Here is a 22,203-nt window from a genome sequence, read left to right as displayed (position 1 = left end):
ATGTGTTTAGGTGAGGTGGCACAGGGGAAGTAATAACAGGCATTTCATGGTCATTACTTTTTTCTTGTAGCAACCATGTCTAGTCCAAGGATGGAGTCTGTCAATCTTCGCCCTATACCAAGCACGCGCTTCTTGTCAACGCTTGGTCTGCGCTTCACTAAGAATGCATATTTTACAACATAACGTGTTACTGTTAAAAATACAGAGCCCCAACCGTCCTTCCCTCTTTGCAGCGGTTACTAACATTGTGCCCCTTGCCCCCACTGGACTAAGTTGCTGAACATGACCCTCCCACTCCCCCCAAGGAACCCCCAACTGCCTGACACCGGGTCTTTCACGTAGGTGGTGGACACACCAGTGCCTTAAGCGGTACCAGTTCAGTCAGCGCTACATGCTGCGTCTGTATTTCCCAGGGCTTCGTTCTTTCTTAAATTGGTCCAATACCAACACACAGCACCAGCTCATACGGAGGGACAAACCCAAAAAACATTATCCATAACAACTAAGCGTCCTGCACGCACTTATCAAAGAGCAACACGTTCGGGAAAACTTGAGACGATTTCCACAATATCCGCTGTCTCATCTTATATTACCCCTATCTTTTAGCTCTCTATCCTGTCTCTTGCTGTCTACCCTCTCTCTTTCCTCTATCACTCTCTTATGCTCATACTCCTCGGTCTCCTGCTTCCTGCCACGCTGTCCCTTGCTCCATACACTGTTGTCTCTTGATTCATGCCCCTCCCTCTCCTGCTTCCGACCCCTGTTTCCTGCTCTTCACCTTGCCCCTCTGCCTTTTGTCCCTTGTTTTTACAAGCGAGTGGCAAGCAGCTAACTGGCACATGCATCAACAATGCCATTTGCGATTTCTTAATAGCAAAAAATAAGGATTCGCTAATAAGGAATAGCAAAAGGCTATGCATGTAGAAATCGCTTACAAAATACCGATTTCTAAACATTCCTTAATTGCTACTCGCAAATTGTGAGTCGCAATTAAGGAATACCTCCCCATTGATTCCTATGGGCCTAGAGGCCCATAGGAATGAATGGGAGGACTTTCTCAATTTGCTAATCTCAATTAGAGAATCGCAAATTGCTCATGCTATTTCAAGGGTGCCAGGGCGTCAAAAAGACACCCTGTTGCACCCCTGAAATCTGCATATGAATACATCTTGCACACACACATGCCCCAAGGGCATGTGTGTGTGTAAAATGGAACTTTGAAAAATGCACTTTAGTGCATTTTTCAAAGTTTTTGCAAATTACCATGAAGTTCAACTTCATGGTAATTTGCTCCCCCTATTAGCGAAATCGCTAATTTTTAAACTTTCATGCATTGCATTTAAGGAATCTCAATTTGGGATTCCTTAAATGCAATCGCAATTTAAGGAATCGCTATTTAGAGATTCCTTAAATAGCGATTTTTGCATTTGGGATGATGCATCCCAAATGCAAAAATACCGGTCGCAAAGGGGCAGATTCTGCTAATCTGCCCGTTTGCGAGCAGTTTTCTCGTTGATGCATGTGGCCCATATCTGCAGTTCTGAGGTGGGAGTAATATTAAACAGCGTGCAGAAGTGCTGCCCCCGTCCCACCATCTGCTCGTGGGCAAGAGTGAGCCTCTGCCTGTATCAAATGCACAAATAATACCATTAACACAGGGTGGTGTGACTGAGGTGCACTGACAGCTGCTTGGGTCCTAACGCCTCGATAATACGAAGCATTACACGCCCGACTGATGGGGCTGTGTGGGTCCGATCACTTTAAGTAATGTGGAGCGGTGCAGAATATAGTGGGGTGCATTAACAGAGCTGTTTTCGGGTCTTGTCACTTAAAGAATGGCTGCTACAGGTCATGATTAATTAAGGAGCATTAGCAAAGCAACGTGTGGATCCGAGTACTGGAATTGCAAAGGCAGAGCTGTGTGTGGATTCCAGTACAGGAGGAGCAGCGGTGCTTGGGCTAGACTGAGATGCACTAACAGAGCAGTTTGGGCAACATTTCATTAATAGCAAACGGTGGTGCAGGCAGAAAGAGGCACAAAGAACAGCAGCGTGCGGCTCCTACCCCTTTGACAATCCAGGGGGCCATATGTCAGGACTAAGGTGCACTGGCAGAGCTGTGTGTGAGCCCCAGTACTGGAACATCAGGGAGCTCAGGGCCAGGATTCTAGTGTGTTGTCAGAGCCCCGGGCTCGCACAGTACAGGAGTGAGCGCTTTGCTGGCAGGCACGGTAGGCACAGCGCGGGGGGGGCTGCATGAGTGCCGGTACTGGGCCAGAATCCAGTGCCACAGAGAACATTGAGGTGCATCCGAGGAGCTGTATGCAGGGTCCACTGCCGGGGTATGTGGTGCTTTGGCAGGGCAGTGTGTGGGTGTCAGTACTGGACAAGCGGGTGCTGGGCAACATCACAGTCCAGTGACTCTACCCAACATTTCTGAAAATTCACAAAACTGGCTTACATCCAAACTACACAATTTGCAGAAAGCTACCAAACCAGCATCACATTCATCAGTTATAATGTGCGCGTTGTTATCGCGAGAGCTCCGAGGGGCGCCCTCCAACCACCCTTGAATGCGGAAAAGCAACTAGGCACCCCAAATTGTTGTTAATTGATCTCTATGGAAGGTGTTGACTGAAGGGATTGAGGTTTAGAAACATGCTCTAAACGTAGTGATTTGGCATTGCTGCACTGTTGCTTAGTGTGTGAGATTAGAGGTAGTTGAGTAGGCACAGGGTCGCCTCTGCTGAGTAGATTTATATTCAAACTACAATTCAGAGGTTGGATTCTCAGCAGAACTCTTCCTTTCACCCATCTGAATTGAATTAAACTCGATGGGGTATAAACAGTATCTATCATTCCAAGGTGCTGTCTCACTGTTTTGCAAAATTTAAAATGTCTTTTTGGGATAACAGTTTAAAAAAAATTCCCATGCTTAGAAATATTAGGTGTCGATATTCGCTAATTCATGGCTCTCAATCCATCAATAGTGGAAGAATCAAGGACTGGACCTGCCCTGCAGGAATTCGAATTTATGACAGCACTTAGATAACCATTTGCACAGTTCTAATGGACTCAAAATGTAACAGTCCCTACTGTAGCTTTCCCTAACCCACCTTCAGAAACCCTCTTAGGATGTAAAACTATATGCCTCTCTTCTGCATATCTGGTCTAGTTAAGATAACATTTAATTAGATGTCATATCTCTTGGTGGCCTGCAGTTCTGAAGGGGAACTGGTCCTGTATTTCAAGATTTCAGTTTGGCCACCATACCAAAGTGCCTTATTTCTTAGTAGCTGGCCTGCGACAAAAGACATCTCCACCTATCAGAACAAGCATTTGCAATGCAAAAGGTCTTTCATTACTGACAGTTTGAGCTATTGCTGTTGCAAATAATAATGTTTGATAGATTTTTTTAGATCAAAAAATATTCCAGCAGTAACATCAGTAATAAAAGAAAATACACAAAGCAAGAAAAGGGTGACATACCACAGGTTGTGACTAGGTGCCCTTATGGAGTTCTACAGGGACCTTAATAAGCCACATGAAGTACTGCATGCTTAATGCAATTATAAAAAAATTAAAATGCAGCTCAGCATACATTTTCATTTGTTTTTCTTGTATTACTTATGCTTCTGCTATGTTATTATTTGACAAAAACAAAAATCTAAAAAGAATTAACATTTGCAACGGCAATAGCTCAAACTTTCACTAATGCGAGACCTATTGCATTGCAAATGCTTGTTGTTATTTGGTGTAAATCAGTTTAGCAGTTTCTGAGATAATAAGGTTTAAAAATAATTGTGTATATGGACGGTTAGGTTCGAGGCACTCTTGCGAGAGTCCCTGAACAAAATTTAAAGAAATGGAATTCTCTGATTGACCCATGGAGCATTATTTTCCTGGGGCCAATTCGCTCCCATGGGAGACACGCTCCCACAGGAGAGAGCACTCTGATTGACTTCCAGCAACATGAACAAAATTGTTGCTGGTAGCTATAACTTAGTCCCCTGTCCTGAGTTGTGTTAACAAATATATAAAGAGGCAGGGTAGGGATACCATGTGACTAGGCCCTGTGGGCCAAATTATTTTTTTATTTAAATAAAAAGAAAGGTACAATCCTGAAGGTGTTCCCGCAAATCTTTAAAAAAAAAAAGAAAACGCATGTTGGCATTTTCTAATTATCATTAATAAGGGATGGGGCCATGCAGCCCCACTTTCCAAACCACAGATAATCCCTGGGGGCACCATCCCCTGCAGGGCCGGACTGGGAACCAAAACTGGCAATGGCAAAGAGCTCAGCCGGCCCCCCTGGTAGCGGGAGAGCTATGCTGCAAAAATGGCCCTGTAACAAAAAAGGGCCCCCAGGGGTCCAAAATCGGCCTCCACCCTAGCAGCCCACCGGGGAAACACCCGGTGCCCGCTACAGCGTGTGGACCTTCTCCTTAAGCCCAAATGGGCCCCAGAACCCCATTTCCTGGGACCAATGTGTGCAATTCTGTGGGAGCGTAGCACACAACCTCCTGTTATATTCCAGAGTTTGACCCAGGTAGCAAAGCAGCTTATTTCTTACATTGTCCTCACAAATAACATTATCAGCTGGGATCTTTTGCACGCATGACAATGTTGAATTAGTTTCTCTGAAACAAAACTTTTTTTTACATCTATCTTCACACAACAGTATCACAACGTCCTGAGCATCATGTACAAGGTCTCGTCTTGTACTACGCATAAATGTCATCACTATCTTTTTCCATGGGGCAACAGGGCTACCTGCATATCCATAACGTCACTAATCTATGCGTATATTGCAAGGCTGCTTTCTATTCTAAAAGATGAGCATCCCGATAGATTAGCAGAGGAGGTACTTCCGCTGACACCGAGGGTCCCTGCATGCTGAGGTCTGACATTTTCTGACATCTGAGGGGTGTACAGTTTGTGGACAAGACAGGGTCCTTCACTCTATCCCATCAGGTAATGGGGTTGGATTGTCCCTTGGGGGGATCCTTGGATCCACACCTACACACACTGTAGCTACACTTAGAGTAGAGTACACATAGTAGGGGTACGCTAGATTACTGCCTTGTACACATGCTTGCATATATACATTGTTTAGCACCATGGTAGAACTATATCTACTATTTTTGCTTTTGGTGCTTGTAATCACGTTTATCTGCTTCTGTCTACTAATCATTGCAGCACACATATTTTATGTAACAATAACACTGGTTTATTAAATATTATTGAAAATGGCCCACTGTGTATTCTGTGTATATTTCTGAGAATAAGTAAGCATAAATGACTGAGCGAAAGGTTCTGTACTGTTTCCACGATCCCTGAGGGATCAGGGTTGTCATGTTCAGTGGTTGTCAGAAACTATTCTCTTCCTGTTAGGTGAAGGGGGCTTACAGTGGCACTGTAAGCCAGCTGGTATATAGGCCAACATATCCTGCGGAGGTGTCTGGAATCTGTCTTGACACCAGGCCCATAGTCTATGTTGTGCAAACAATGCACAGGTCCTACGGATTGGTAGGAACTACACGAAATTTCGCCACCAACGTTGGTTAGGTTCTTATTTAATGGTCAAGTCTGCAGGGTTTGCTCAGTCTACACAACCACACATGGCATTTACAGATTTTAGCCCACAAACACTGAATGCCATTATAGGAAAGGTTCACACCAACTGGGAGAATAACACTGTTCTGGATAGCACATAAAACAGCACAGCTTCAGAGCCATTTTTCTCCAAATGGGCCCACAGGACAAACACAAAATACTGACAATGTGCTTGCCGATGGGATTGGCTCCCCAGTTAGAAGATTTTGCCACTTGGGGTACAATTTATGCTGCTGTATTTTTTCCAGAACACATGGTATCCCTTCAATAGCAGTCATACCAGATGTACTGAAACAGATTTAGAATGAGTACGGGCAGAGCCTGCCTTAGATCTGGGGATTAAACTGCTGGGCAATTTTGCGCAGGTATCTACCATTATGTTGAGTAACATAAAAGGGGAGGCAGCAGCGGAAGCTATATGCCAATGCCTAAGGGAATTTACTCCCGCACAGAAGGAGCGCAATTTGCCTAAGATTATCAAAGACACATATGCCTCTCTAGGCAGAGATAATCTGGAAGCCAAACCTGGGAAACCAATCGTTAAGAGTAGTTCTGAAAAAGATAACTCTAAGCAAGCATCCGATTCTTCAAAGAAGAGATGGGATAAAAAACAAAAAAATACACAAAACAAAACACAGTCCTAGGGTGGGTCTCCTCAACAGGAACACACTGAACGAAAATATAATCTGAGAAACCGTGACAATATTAGAAAACTTGACAGGTATCAGGATACTGATACACGTTCACCTAGTTCCTTTCAGGAGACATCGGAACAGCATTTGGAGAGAGATGGACAGCCAAAATACAGATCGCAAGAGCGAGTCAAGCTGAAAAGGGAGACACATCACACTTCTGACTACATTGTTAAACAGGAAAACAAGCAAAATACTTCAAAACCTCAATTTAAAAACAAGAAAGTAGCCGGGATGAAAATTAGAAATGCCCAGGCTTCTGAGGACTCTGCTTGTGAATGAGAAATGGGCAGTGACAATACTGGACATCACAACAGAAGTCACAGTAGCTCACTAGAACCTGATGGATTATCTGGGTGTAGTAGCGCTGAATGAGCATATCTGAGTGGAAACACCTGATATAAGGGTAAGTGCCCAACATCGTTTATATGAAATAATACTCCAAATGGAGGGGGACATACCCAGGGAACTAAAGGGTCTCTTCTGCGAGAACTTGATCTATGGTTATGATATTCTCTTGCCTGTAAAGGATTGACCACCAGAGTCTGTGATGGATTGCCCAATGGGAGAAGTTATTTTACCTGCTTTCTCCGACCTCGTAACAGAATCAGTTAAAAATTCACACACACAGGAGTGGGCCTTAGCATTAGCTCCTGCACTTTAGTGCAATCAGGTTGGGTGGGGTGATGACTCACCTCATCACGAAATTTCACTAAAATCAATTCCTCTTCCACAGAGACAAAACCCAATTAAACATGAGGCAAAGAAACAAGTCAGGAAGATCCTAGATCAACTTGAATACCAGGGTGTGATAGAGAATTGCACATCACCTATAAATAATCCATTGATTTCCATAATGAAACCTGATAATTCATATCCTCTGGTTTTAGATTACAGACATTTAAATGCATCCACATGCACATTTGCTGTACAAAATGCACACAGTGCCTCATTTATGAATAACATTGTGCAAAAAAACCACAAAACAACACTAGACATCTCAAATTGATTTTTCTGCCAAAATATAGTGCCTGGGAACAGATATGTGACAGCATTCTCGGTTTTCATGCCAATTTTGATGATTACCCCAGGGGTATAAGAACAGCCCTGGATGTTTGCAGCCAGCGTAACTGAGTTACTTCACAACTTTGATGAGGAGGCATTGTCCTATCTGATGGACGATGAATTAATGGAACATTTGTCTAGCGTGAACCGCATCATTCTTGTGTTAGCCTACTTAGGATACAAATGTAATTTTAAAAAATCAAAAATTGCCCACCTAAGTGTTCTATTTTTAGGGTACTAATTGTCACGTGAAGGCAAAAGCCTGGCGGCACAATATTTTTATAACTGTGCACTACTACAAGCTCCAGCGACTCTGAAAAGACTACAATCCATTTCAGAATTCTTGAACTTTGGCATGACACATATTTTGGATTACGCAGAAAGGGTGAAACCTTTCTATGACTTAATTAGAACTGACGTGCACCATTGGACACAGGAATATACTGATATCCTATTTTCTGAACAAGCTGATATGTTAGCTTCAAAACATTTACACACATGTGTCAACACAACTAACCTGGTGATCCGCGTAGGTGCTGGACCAACCGAGTACACCTACATCGCTTTCAATGAAGGCGATACAGTACCTATAGCTTACAAATCAAATTTATACACAATGCTGAAATGCGAATTACACTAACAGAAAGAACACTCACATCAGTACAGACTTCTGTAGTGAGAGAGAGAGCACTAGCGCAGGGGAAACGCATAAATGTTGTGGAGGCCGTTACAAAGGCAAGCATGCTGAATGCTAAAGCATGCATCTATGATGGATTCAAAGGGCTAACTCTTTCACTGCAACAGATTACAAATTTGATTCTACATTACAAACACAAGCATACCTGCAGTACGAACAAGAATATCCTCTGCCGAATGAAATAAAGCCTCTAGATCGATATGAATGTATAATTTATACCGATGAATCTGCCCAGCCAGCCATAGGTATGAAACAACAATGTTCCATGGCATGTGCAATTGTAAAAGGGCACATGCAGAATGGAAATTTTCTTCCTGAAAAAACACACAAATCCCTGTTACGGGCACTACAAAATATGGATCATAAATTCCCCACACTCATAGTGTGTGATTAATTTTACTGTGTCCAGTCCTATAACAAATATTTACAATATTTGGGGCTAGAATGGATTTAGGGATTCCAAAGGTTGCACACGTGGTGAAGCTGAAAGAAGGCCTGCCACAGGCTCATGTTATTCATACTTTGAGTTATCAACGTGTTGGGGTTCATGTTGAAAGGAATTTGATGGCAGATGAAGCCACCAAGGCAACAGTTCGTACTGCTGCCACTGGTGCAATCACTGGCTCTAGCACAAGGATAGAGGGAACAACTGTGATAGCTGTCAATGCCACGCGCAATAGCTCAGCCCTACCAAAAGCTTTCAAATCACGCACTCCAACAAGTTACCTGCACAAAACATTGTTCAGATTCCTGGAGTGGGGGATTGAGTAATACCAAACACTGATCACAGATTGGGATGGATACTAGCTGCACATAACTGTCTGGGTTCAGCACATGCAGGGACTAATTACTAAAGCAGGGCTATTGGTAACCAGGTCTTACTAAGCAGACCAAGGACTTTGTCCTCAAATGCAACATCTGCTAGCAGATGAAGGGCTCCACCGTGGCAAGTCCACCGCAAACACCTTTATTGATCTCAGGCAAACCTCTCACGTGTGTGTATTTGGATCACTGTGACCCCCTACACTCTGACGGGGCTTACAAGTACATCTTGGTGGCAGTAGATTCATGCTCTAGATTCCTGTGAGTTTGGCCCCAGCACTTGGCAGGCACTTGAACTGTTATAATGGATTTGTGAGTCTTTATTGGCACATATGCAATTGGCACACTACATTCTGACTAGGGTCTTGCATTTAGCTATCTGGCTTATAAAGAAGCCATGGGAAGTTTTGGTGTGGCCTTGTGGTACTCCTCCCCCTATGATTCTGAGGAAAATTCGGTAGTCGAGAGGAAAAACCCTGTCTTAAAGCAATCCTTAACAGCAAGGGTATTAGGATCGGTGGATGTTGGATCAATCACCTATATTGGTTCCAAAAAGCACTTAACAACGTGCCAAGAAAACCCCTGTTGGTCCTACACCTTATGAGCTCTGGTTTGGGATAAGGATAGGTAGATACCCGACCTCAATATTGTCAGCTGAGACAAAATGTTTGTCTCAATTGATCTGACGCACTATGTGGCCTATTCTCAACAGGAGGCCATGTGGGCTCCTGCATAGCCACTGCACTCCTCTCACTACCGTACAGGAAGTTCAGATGGAGGCTTTAATAACGACTGAAGACTCCACCTTCCGAAGAGAAGCTGTGAACGACAAAGAAATGATGCTTCTCCGTGTCGAAACAACTACAACTGTACAATCAACAAGTACAGAAATTAGAATTAAAAAAGTGACGATGTCTATGCCACAGATCAAGTCGTTTACCAGCTCTACAAAACCTGCTGAGCTGCCCAGAATAGACCGGACCGCGTCCAGCTACTTCGTGCAATATGAAGATTTTTCATCACATCCCAGTGAACTGGAGCTACCAGCAACGCCTTCCCTTTTAAACTTCAAGTTTATGCTTTCCATCTTTGGCTGAAAGAGACTTACTTCATTGTTGCCTGGATACATCTATGGATTACAATTGAATTAATTTTTCCTGCTACTTTGGATTGGTATTGTAACTGTCTTTTTCCTACTTCTGAATGGACACGTTCTCCCAGAATGCTCTGCAGTGCAACTCGTGATGTTGGTTCTTAAACCACATGCATCTTCACAATGTGAACTAAGAGATTTGTCCCTGGTGAACATTACAGCAGTTCTAGTTCCTGAAGGAATTGTAAGGGACAGGGTATAATATGATGTATATGGTCCTACAGATCTTTTGATAATTCCTTATTTGTTTAAAAATTTCTTCTAATTACATCATCACCTCTAGTTCTTTTTCTGATGATTGGGACATTGAAACTGTACATAATTTGCTTTTTATATTTAGAGCAATCAGCTGCATTTTCTTATGATGAATTATATGATGGTACAAGCAATTTTGGGAACTTGTTATGTTACTAGCATTATGATTACCATTTTTTACATAAAGTTAGTATCCCACGCACTGTTTATAATTGCACACATTGGGAACAATGCCCAACAACGCCGAAAGGTATTGCAAAGACTTTTGCACAAAAGTTTGCTTATTTTTCAGGTTTTGAGACATTAGACCCAGCTTTGTATTACTATACACTGGCACCTACACCTGGAAAGAAAAATATGCTGACAAACACCAAGCTGATATATTCCCAACTATCTATACAGGGTTTTGACTTTTGGAAAGATGCGATAAACACAAAATCTATCTGGGGGACAAAAGAATGGCAGGTTAAGGGGACGGAGGCCTTATTTAGAGCATGTCTCATACTACATCAAAGATTTTCCTGAACAAGACAGTTGAACAAATTTCATGTCTGGGTATAGCAAAAACAATAGATGTGAACTCACCACATATTCCTGCAGTCTCATGTTTCGAGAATTGGCAGCACTTTACAAACGTTAGTGAGGCTACACTAGATACCATGATAATTAATGGCTCTTTCAATTCATCAGTCCCCAATTGGAAGGGATGGTTGGTTTGGTCTGTGGACACAAACGGGTATCAATCTAGATTCCTGGTTAACACCGAAGGATTTAGGATCAATAGGCCTGATCAACGATATGTACAAGCAGAACACTCGAGGGTGGTTAGGCCATATAGTTTTGGGATGTTATGCCTAGGTCGGTTAAAAACCTCAACAATTTCCCAGGTTAAAAAACACTTGTCCCGTCTTTCTAATGACATGGATCTAAGGGATTTTTTGCTAGATCCCCGGACCTCATGTCAAAAGCGCTTCTGATACAATGAGCTATGGAAGATTTCTCAACAGGAAGCTGCTGAGAGATTGCACAAGATTGATAGGGTTGATTTAGAAAAGGCTTTGGCTTTGGTTGACAATGGTATGAACATACTATCATCTAGAATGTATTCAATGGGCAACATAGTGTCTTCTAAAACTGAGATAATATAGCAAGAGGTGTCTATATCACAACATGGCAAGTCACAATTACGGTCAATAGTAATACTGAGCTGAATGTTACAAAAGTTACGTTCTGGCCACCTGCCATGGTGTTACATCAACAGTAAAAAATTGTTTTGAGCATACAATCTAACAGAAAGACAGATAACAATGGCACAATGAGATGCAAAATATACCCTGTTGCACACTGAAAAATTAGACCAATTACCTTTCCACTGAATTGATAATCCATGGTTACATCACCACACCTTTCAATTCCAATATTTTCTCCAAAACCAACAGGTAGGCATATATGAAGCGCTAAGGGAAGGATATGTACACAAGTATTGGGAACTACCATTCAGGGATAGATGCAGGAATGAGGACACAAACGACTCCGACTGTGAAAATGCTTTAAGCGGCTCCTTGGTTTGTAAGGACATTTTTCGAAATGGGGCATGTAATGCTTCAATGGTAAATTTGTCTTGTTATGTGAAGGGTTCATCCTGTATTCAGGCTGCTCTCGAATGAGAGCTATTTGATGCTGAATGATCAAGGTTGCTGCGTAATGGAACCGGGCATCACTTATCTGTTAATGGTTAAATCCATAGTCACTTGCTGAACACAAGTACTGTTTCCACCTGCCCGCACAGTTAGGGAGGCAGCGCTATGGCCTTCAATAAATGTCTCCAATTTCAATTTGATTCCCCTAAGCAAACTGAAATATGTGGCCTTTACTTCAGCCAAAGAGACTTTTGAACTCCAGGTTGCAAGATCCTCGTCTGAGATACAAACACTACTCCATAATTTTGGGAAGCTGGTCCATTGTATCTTTAGTAAGTTTGATACAAAAGGAATAGTGCACTTTTTTAAATGTATAGGCTATGATTTTGTTAGCACCTTTCAGAAGATATTCAGAGTTATGCCATCTCTCATACACTCCATGTTCGGAAGTGGTTTTGGAGGGTTCCCACTTGTCCTCTTCTCATGGCAGTAATACTGTTTTTATTCTATTTGCTCTGCAATGGACGTCTCAATTCAACTCGGAATGGAGACAGGACTCTTAGTGCTGCATTGCCGTGAGTGCATGATACACTGCTTCGGCACACCTCTGCTTCAAGAACTAAAAGAGGACTGGTTCTTGTTGCTCAGGCCAGGCTGGCTTGACTGCATACAACCTGTCTTCCGCTGCCTGCTTTGCAGTCACAAATGCATCCTGGATATATGTCTTGGATCAGAATTGGTTGCACCACCAGACACTGAAGTACTAATGGACCCCGTAAAAGCCCATGCATATTGCTGTCCCCAGTGTATTTCATTGATGGTGAATGCATTCTTAGAGACACCCTGGGATGCTTCAGCTCCTAGTGGTGTGAACAACGGCTCTGCGGACAACTTGTGGGATACGATACCTCCCTCAGCGGCTGCTGTGGGTACTGTATGGAATCAACTTTGCTCAGTGGCAGCTCACATAGGGCGTGCTGTGAGGTGGTGGGGTGGGGCGGGGTGGGGGGTAGTAAACTCAGACATACAATGGAATGGAGGAATGTAATAATTACTTTCCTCTGTTCCGTCGTATGTCCGAGTTTACTACACCACCGGCCTGCCCCTCTACCCACCCCGTCCACCACCCCGCAGCACGCCCTAGGCGAGCCGCCACTTCCTTTGCTCCATAAACATTCTACGAGGTGCGCCTCTGGGAACGTCTGTGGATGTGGGAAACATCAATGTTGCGTCTACCACTTGGAACACATAAACAATTGGTCTTTTCTGTGTGTGAACAATTTGGCCACTTTTTTAATCAACATTTTCTAGGCATCATGGCTTTCTGAGTGATTGGGATCTCAACTAATACAATTACTTTTAAAGACTTTTAATACATATTTATTGGGAAGCCAGCTTTTAGATAACTTTTAAGAGTAGTTTTTTAATGTTTTTTAAAATTGTCTGCTGGATTTTTAGATAGATTTTAGATAGACGACCCTTAGTATGAGGAGTGGGTGTTATAGTCCCGATTTAGGCCTATGTAGAGAAGCAGCTTATTTCTTACATTGTCCGCACAAATAACATTTCCAGCTGTGACCTTTTGCACACATTTGCACGCACAACAATGTTGGATTAGTTTCTCTGAAACTAAACTTGTTTTTACATCTAGCTTCACACAACATTATTACAATGCCCTGCCAATCATGTACAAGGTCTCATTTAGCACTAAGTACAAATGTCATCACTATCTTCATCTATGGGTCGACAGGGCTATCTGCATATCCATAACATCACTAATCTATGTGTACACTGCAAGGCTGCGTTCTATTATAAAAGATGAGCATCCCGATAGATTAGCAAAGGAGGTGCACTCGCTGACACCAAGGGTCCTTGCATTCTGAGAAATCACCACGCAGGTGTCTGACATTTTGTGAAGGGTGTCCAGTTCATGACCAAGATGGGGGCTTTCACTCTTTCCAATCAGGTAATGGGGTTGGAACGTCCCTTGGGGGGATTCTTGGCTCTGTACTGTTTCCAAGATCCCTGAGGGGTCAGGGTTGTCATGTTCAGTGGTTGCCAGAAACCTTTCGCTCCCTGGTAGGTTAGGATGGCTTACGGTGGTACTGTGAGCTAGCTGGTCTATAGGCCAACATTAGTTCATGTTGTCCAAACAATGCACAGGTCCTACAGATTAGTAGGAACTACGCAACACTCCCTCCCCTAGCCCTAATTGGCTTGGATCGCATCCCCTGGAGCCAAAGAATAACTTAAGGGGATGATATAATTAAAATTTGGCTATAGGGGTGGTGTCCATGGAACCAGTTGTGCTCAAGGAGGGGGTACATCCCCCCCCACTAATGTTATTATCCTGGGGGTGGGGTTACTGGGACCTCTTAGGTCTCAGGGAGGGGAGCCATGTGCCTCCACGCCTATTATTAAAGTATGGCATGGGGGTATGGAGTCCAAGGGACCCCCTTGGGCTCAGGGAAGGGGGCCACAGACTCCCCTCCCATAAGAACAGATTTCATCCCCATGTGATGGGGTCCCAGTGGCCAATAGAGTTTTGGGAGAGGGACCGTGCCCCCCTCACCTTTTTAAAAAGAAGACCCAGGGGGATGGGTTCCCCGGGACCACTAGAGGCTTCGGGGAGGCACACACACTTCTCCCCTTTTTAAAAGCAAAAGGACCCACTGATGGGTCCCCTCTGCTAATTGTGTCTTGGGGAGGTGGATGCACAACCTTCTACTTCAGCAGGAGATTGGCTGTGAGGGTTTTGCTGAAGGACATGGCCAGTGAACCCCCGTGCTGAAGGAAATGCATGGTGTGGGGTTGGCTTTATGTATGATAATAAAATATTGCTTTACACTAAAAAATCCTTAGACATTCACTGGAAAAAAACTAAAGTTAAAATGATGTTATAGTTAGGTGAAAATTTCACCTGTTTTAAAGTTAAAAAAGCACTTAAATTAACTTGTTCCCTCACGATGCGCTGCTTGATTTCCCCATATATAACATTACTCATGACATGTTCTATGAGATTATTGATAGCATCACTGCAACATCTGAAATGACATCTTTAACGACAAGGCTGTGTATGGCGGGGGCATGAGTTAAAGTTATCTTAGGGCATGAGTTATAGTTATATAAACTGTTATGCTTTTTTAAGACGTTGTAAGTTGAGAGTGCTTGTGGTCCAGAGATCCCAGTCAGGCATGCTAGAGTGGGTTTCAGGACTGAAGGTCTCGTTGTTTAGGGGCCCAGTCACAAACTGCACTTTATAGTATGTTTAGCAGTACTACAATAGTACTACTAAAATACTACCAAAAACTATTCACAAACCTACATGTGGAGACCTCCAACTCTGCCTCTCCTATCTTTCATATGTCAATGATTGTGGACATCTCTGCACATGTAAGTGTACCTTTTAATAGTAAATGCATGAGGGACAGGAAGGAGTAGCTAGAAAATAGTGAATACTTACTAATAACTGGGTGGTGTTTAGGGAGGAAAAGTGGGATTCAGATATGGCCAATGAGGGGTTTAAGGAAGGACAGACACCAACCCACCATAAATGAGTGACCCCATTGCTATTCACAACCTGCACTTCTAAAGCTACAATAGCAGAAAAAGTCTCACAATAGTTATAAATGTACTCCAGCTAACACATAGAGTAATTCCAGCACTTCACATTGCCAACAACTGCAACAGCAACACCCTTCTTTAGAAAAGTATGGATGTAGAGTCTTAAAATAAAACCCCATAGGAAGTAATGTTAAAATAATTTAAAATTTTTAGTAAATCTATATACACTTTATTTAGGTGCCGATTCCGATCCTGTAAAACCCGGGTACAAACCGTCATACGGAGCGTTTTCTCCATCTGACTCGTACCCAGGAAAACCACCTTACAAAGCTGCATGTACGATTCGTACAGAAATACCATTTCCGTACGATTCGTACAAAACACCGACCGGCCAAAATATACCCAGAATTCCGATCCGGGACACCGCGTACGTGACGTCCGGACGGAGTCAGGCAGCGTTTTACGAACCAGCAAGTACGATTCGTGCCTACGTCACTCCGCACGTAGCATTTTTTACAGGAGCCATAAACTGCTGGGAAATTGAGGAGGACGCGAGGAAGGAGCACCTGTACGCGACGGACAGCCATGGACACCATCCTACGTGTCATCCCGGCCCTCATAGCCTACGACCTGGTGCACAGGAACCGCCGCAGACGCCGCAGAAGGTCAGAACAACACCCAGGGGCAAAGGTGGGGGGCAGGGGCAGGAAACATAACCCCCACCCAAGGCAAAATGTATACATGCCCTGTACATACCGTACCTCCAGGGACTGGTCACTCCGGGGGGGGCGTGTCCACCAAGGTCTGCGTCCCGCCACAACGGAAGTGGAAGTGGAAGTGGATGCGTCCCGTCACCACAACAATTGTGGTACGCACCGTACCCACGCCTTAAGAGCATGGGTACGGGTCGTACCACGCCTACCCCTATGTCACCCCAACATTGGGGGTACGGCCCATACCCAGGCCTTAAGAGCATGGGTACGGGTCGTACCACGCCTGCCCCAACATCACCCCAACATTGGTGGTACGGCCCGTACCCACGTTCTGTAGGCCTGGGAACGGGCCGTACCCCTACGGCACCCCAACAATGGTGGTACGGCCCGTACCCACGTTCTGTAGGCCTGGGTACGGGCCGTACCCCTACGTCACCCCCTACAATGGTGATACGGCCCGTACCGACGCTCTTCAGGCCTGGGTACGGGCCGTACCACCATTCTTTGGGTGACGCAGGGGTACGCGTGGTGCGACCGTACCCACGCTCTGAAGGCCTGGGTACGGGCCTTACCCCTCCGTCACCCCAACAATGGTGGTACGGCCCGTACCCAGGCCTGAAGAGCGTGGGTATGGGTCGCACCACGCGTACCCCTGTGTCACCCCAAGAATGGTGCTACGGCCCGTACCCAGGCCTGAAGAGCATGGATACGGGTCGCACCACGCGCACCCCTACGTCACCCCAACAATGGTGGTACGGCACGTACCCACACTCTTAAGGCCTGTGTATGGGCCGTACCCCTACGGCACCCCAACATATGGGGTACAGCCCATACCCAGGCCTGAAGAGCGTGTGGGCGGGTGGATGGGTGTCGTGCTACGATCCACATCAGTGGACAGAGACATAGGGGTGGGTGCCTATCACTCCCAGCAGTGCCAAGACATATGAGGGGTGTGTGCCCATCACTCCCAGCAGTGCCCAGACATATGAGGGGTGGGTGCCTATCACTCTCAGCAGTGCCCAGACATATGAGGGGTGGGTGCAGAGGACCCCCAGCATTGCCCAGACATATGAGGAGTGGGTGCAGAGGACCCCCAGCAGTGCCCAGACATATGAGGGGTGGGTGCAGAGGACCCCCAGCAGTGCCCAGACATATGAGGGGTGGGTGCCTATCACTCTCAGCAGTGCCCAGACATATGAGGGGCGGGTGCCTATCACTCCCAGCAGTGCCCAGACATATGAGGGGTAGGTGCAGAGGACCCCCAGCAGTGCCCAGACATATGAGGGGTGGGTGCAGAGGACTCCCAGCAGTGCCCAGACAAATGAGGGGTGGGTGCAGAGGACTCCCAGCAGTGGACAGAGACATGGGGGTGTGTACATCATCCTCCCATTAGCAAAACTCCATGGGTGCATGAAGGCATCCACAATGTGCGACTATGTTGATATTGCCATGACAACACATCACTGACAGCAGTGTCCCACTCCCATGAGGATGGATGTCCTTCCCCCACTGCATGACACACCACATGTGGGTGTGATGACAAATTACACATGCATACCCACCCCTGGTGGTGGCAGCACAATACACACACTGAGATCATGCAACAAGACTATATCCTCATGTTAAACTCCACTCAACTAAGAGAGCCTAAGGGAACACACACTGTCACCCACATTCCAGGACTGATAGGAATGTACAGGTGCTGGGGCTGCCAACAAGTTGTTGCCTCCCATGGAGGGAAAAGGGTGGAGTACCCACAGATACAATGCTCACAATTGTCAGTCAGGTGCCCAAATACCCTGCAGAACAAGTAACACATGTGTGCTAGGCTGGGAGTACACATATGCATAGTGCGGAAAAGGGACCATGTCCACATTAAGCCATGGCAACATACTCCATACACAAGTAAAGTGACTACCAAGGATGGCACAGGGATCCCTCACACAGCAAGAAAATGTAGACACAGGTCAGCACAACAATTGGGAAACACCCTGCAGGGAGAAGTCAGGTGCCACAGAGGAAGGAACACTCCTTGGCACAATGTCACCATACAGTCAGAGCTTACCAAAGATTATTTGCAGAGACCTTGTGATGGCACGCAGATACCAGGCTCCTCCCCATGAGCAGCACACTACAACATTTCCCAGACACCTAACACATTATCACCACCCCAACTCAGGGAGCAGCAGCACCAACAGCAATACCAGAAAAGCATTTGTGTGCAAATGAAAAACAAAATGCTTTATTCAGCATAAAAAAATGATTGGATTCAAAATGTACACTATATACAAGGCCCATAGGCCAGTCCATATTCAAATTCCGGGGGGGGGGGGACACATTGGGACGCATCTCCCCTAGCTTGCCTGCACAGTTCAGAGTTCCTTTTCATCCACGGGGTGGCATCATGTGGGGGGGAAAGACCAGGCACCGCAGGAACAGGAGGGGTAAGGGTAGGTGTTGTGGGTGCAGGGACGGACGACTCCACCACAGGGGGTGGGGCACCACAGGGGGTGGGGTAGCACCAAAGGTGGTGGTTAGGATGGCGCTGCACACGGTCGCAAGGTCTTCCAGCATCTCCCCTGCACCCGAAGGAACCACAGGCCCCAAGGAGGGGGGGGGTCAGAGGGATGGGTTGCAGCGCTACTGGGGGAGGGTGTGGACAGGGGGTGGGACTCAACTCCCCTGCCCGGGGACTTCCTCGACCGCTTGCGGGGTGGTGTCACACTGGGGCTGAGGGACAGACTGGCCATGAAGGACTCTTTGTCTGACTGTTGGGCAGGGGAGCTAAGGGGAGTGGTTTTGGAGGAAGTGGGTCGTGAGGACTGCGGACTCCCACTGTCGCTGCGTGTCTGCCGTTTCCCCCCGACCCAGTGGGTGTGCCTACTTCCCCCTGTGTGTGCGTGACAGGAGGTGTGCGCTTGGCCTTCCCTGTTGGTGTGCTGCCTGTGTCTGGTGGGGTGCGTGCATGGGGATGTCTGGGTGTGCTTGGGACAGGCATGGGAGAGGGAAGTGTGGATGGTGCAGGAGTAGGGGGGGACGGAGCGCTGCAGGAGACCCACTGATGCCATCAGTGACGAGTCCATGGACCTCAGCAACATCCGTTGGTCAGACATCTCTGCTGACATGCCCTCCATGTACGACACCATCTGTGTCAGCAGTCTGGTGTGGCCATGGAGGACATTAAGCAGCGATGTCTGACCAACCTGTAACTGCCGCAGAATGTCCACAGACTTGGCATTGACGGCAGCAGGGGGGACAGGGGCAGGGGGTGCGGTGCCTGGCACGAAGGAGACATGTTGTCGCTTAGCACGGACAGAAGGGACCCGAGCAAGTGGGAGGGTGGTGATGGGAATGGAGGGGGCGGCGAGAGATGGAGTGCTGCTTTCAGCTGTGGGAGCAGCCTCCGCCCCCTCTTGGAGCTCAGCCTCGGACCCGTCAGCGTCAGACTCCCCAGCACTGGTGGCACCGGTGCTGGATCCCTCCTCCACGTCCGTGCCGGTGTCTCCCTCGGTGTCCCCCGACGATGCTGTGGGCAAGGTGAAGAGACAGGAAATAATCAGACACCTGTATACATATGACACATGAGTCCAAACTACATAGGTCACAGTGCATAGCATAAGAAAGCATCATGAGTAACATCTACAATACTACGCACATATGTAGGCCCTGCACTACACAGTTGGTTGACCCACCATGCCACTTGGAAACAATGAAGAGCATGACACAACAGCAAATAACTTGATATTGAATTATACAGAGAAGCAAGTGTCTGTGGACAGTCGAGCACAGCATCTGGACCACACACCGTTGCCAAAAAAGGATGAGCATGAACCATGCCTTTAAACTTTAGACACATGCTGCAAAGCACAAACATTAAACCCTGCACAACATGATTGGGTCCATACTTGTTGAGTGTCTGTTCGGACTGTCATCACACACAGGCCAGACCTGGAAAGGAGACATAAGATGTGGACATGTAGGCCTTGTCCTCACAAACACCCCCTACCTGAGACTATGTGATTGAGACAGAGGAAGGACTTACACCTCTTCATCTGGGATCAAAAAATGTGCTTCATGAAATCCAAAGGGAACTCTAACTACCCCTCGTGGGGCTGACCACACATATTATTGACAAACAACCATCATCAGATAGTTATAGCGAGACACACAGGCACTGGCCACAGTGAGTATGCACAAGCCACATTGGGTCACCCTGTACAGCAGACGCATGTAGCACACTTTACGTAAATACAAATGAGGCCAGGGTAAAATGCCACAGAGCACAACCTATGCTGAAGACACAGAGAATTTCCACAGTGTTGGATGACACACATGATTCCTAGGAACAGGTGTCTCAGGGGACTGTAGTGGCCACACTGCTCCATGGTCCTGGATAGATCTGACTGCAACAGGAGCAATCGTCCCCGCACTATTCATATCTCCCCCTCGTGCACATCATGTCTGAGGCCACAACATCGGTCATGCATGCTGCAAGTCTGGTCATTTCAAGCCTCACACTCCTATGTTGAGACTCAGCATCAGTGCCAACAATCATGGACCCCAAAATGACTGAACTGGACAGGGCAGAGGCAAGGTCCCAACACATGTCACAGACCACCCCCACACATGATGCTGCAAGCTTTGGGCACTTGGATTAACTGGCAGCCTAGATTACCTTGTGAAAGAGTGACTACACACAGACCAGGACACACATGTCAAGGAGGGGAAGGGAGGAAGAACAGCACCCGGTGACTTGGGGGAACAGGATATGCACTGCACATATAAACCCTGGCAGTGTATCCAGGAATGAGCACTTCCAAAATCTGGTGACACACAACAAACACACATGTACCTATCCCCTTCCTGCTGCTGCTTCTCCTGTAGCCGCCTATCCATGTCAGGGAAAACCACCGCCAGGACACGCTTCATTTGGTGGGTCAGGCGCCGGCGCTCGCCGTGTTTGCGTGGAGGTGAGTCCCCCAGCAGGACCCGGGCGATCCTCCTGGTCCAGCACCGGATGTCCTGCCAGCGTTTCCTCACCTGGGCCCGGCGCCGACTGCGACCCTCCACCAACCTCACAGCCCTGACGGCCCGCTTCCAGATCTCCCCCTTGGCGTAGGTGGCTACCTGTGAGGATGACAAAGTGAGACAACATCAATACACCTGCTACATGTCACAGAGACACACATTAGAACAATTTGGCTTGTTTGAACAGGGCGTAGTATGCAGCCAACTCATTGCCCCTTTGTCATAGGGACATTATCCTCTGGGGAAGGCCAAAAGCACTACGTGGCATTGAAAGTACACAGGTGGCATGAGGGGTGCGACACAATCACTGATCATGGCTCACACTGTGCATCACAAGCAACACCAGGATTATGGACAGCACCTCAAAGCAGTCACATGCCCCAGGCCACTCACGCAACCTCAGCGGAGTACACAGACACACACAGCCACAGGCCAATCATCTGCCATTGGCAACTGCGGGTAAAAACCTCACTCTGCACATGTGCCACTTGACTGGGGGGTGTCACAGGTGTGGGGCTAGCTCGCACGTCAGACACACAGCACGGCTCCCTGCTCCCTGCTCACATCAGATGAGTAGGGCATATGCATCCTCCATGCAGCTGGGGTGCAACACTCCACATAGACACTCACCCACATGACAGGGGACTTACACACACACCAATGTCCATGGCCCGTACACATCATTTGGACACTCTCACCACAGGTACACTCAACTCACACACATCTGTGGGTACAGTCACCTGTCACACTGGGGGGACCACAGAATCCCATCATAACTATAGAAACAACATTCCCAAGAGGATTAGCCAGGCTGAAAGTGGCATGCACCATGCAGTGATAGTCACAGTAAGCACAATGCAAGTGAGGAGTGCAGATATGAACCACATCATGCTCTGCATGGGACACATAAGGTATTCCCCCCCCCGGGACCCACCATGAACAACATTGCATGTCTGTCA

The sequence above is a fragment of the Triturus cristatus genome, chromosome 10 (assembly GCF_964204655.1).
Source record: "Triturus cristatus chromosome 10, aTriCri1.1, whole genome shotgun sequence".
Lineage (NCBI taxonomy): Eukaryota > Metazoa > Chordata > Amphibia > Caudata > Salamandridae > Triturus > Triturus cristatus.
The sequence above is the reverse complement of the archived record's forward strand: the minus strand, read 5'-3'. Positions refer to the sequence as shown.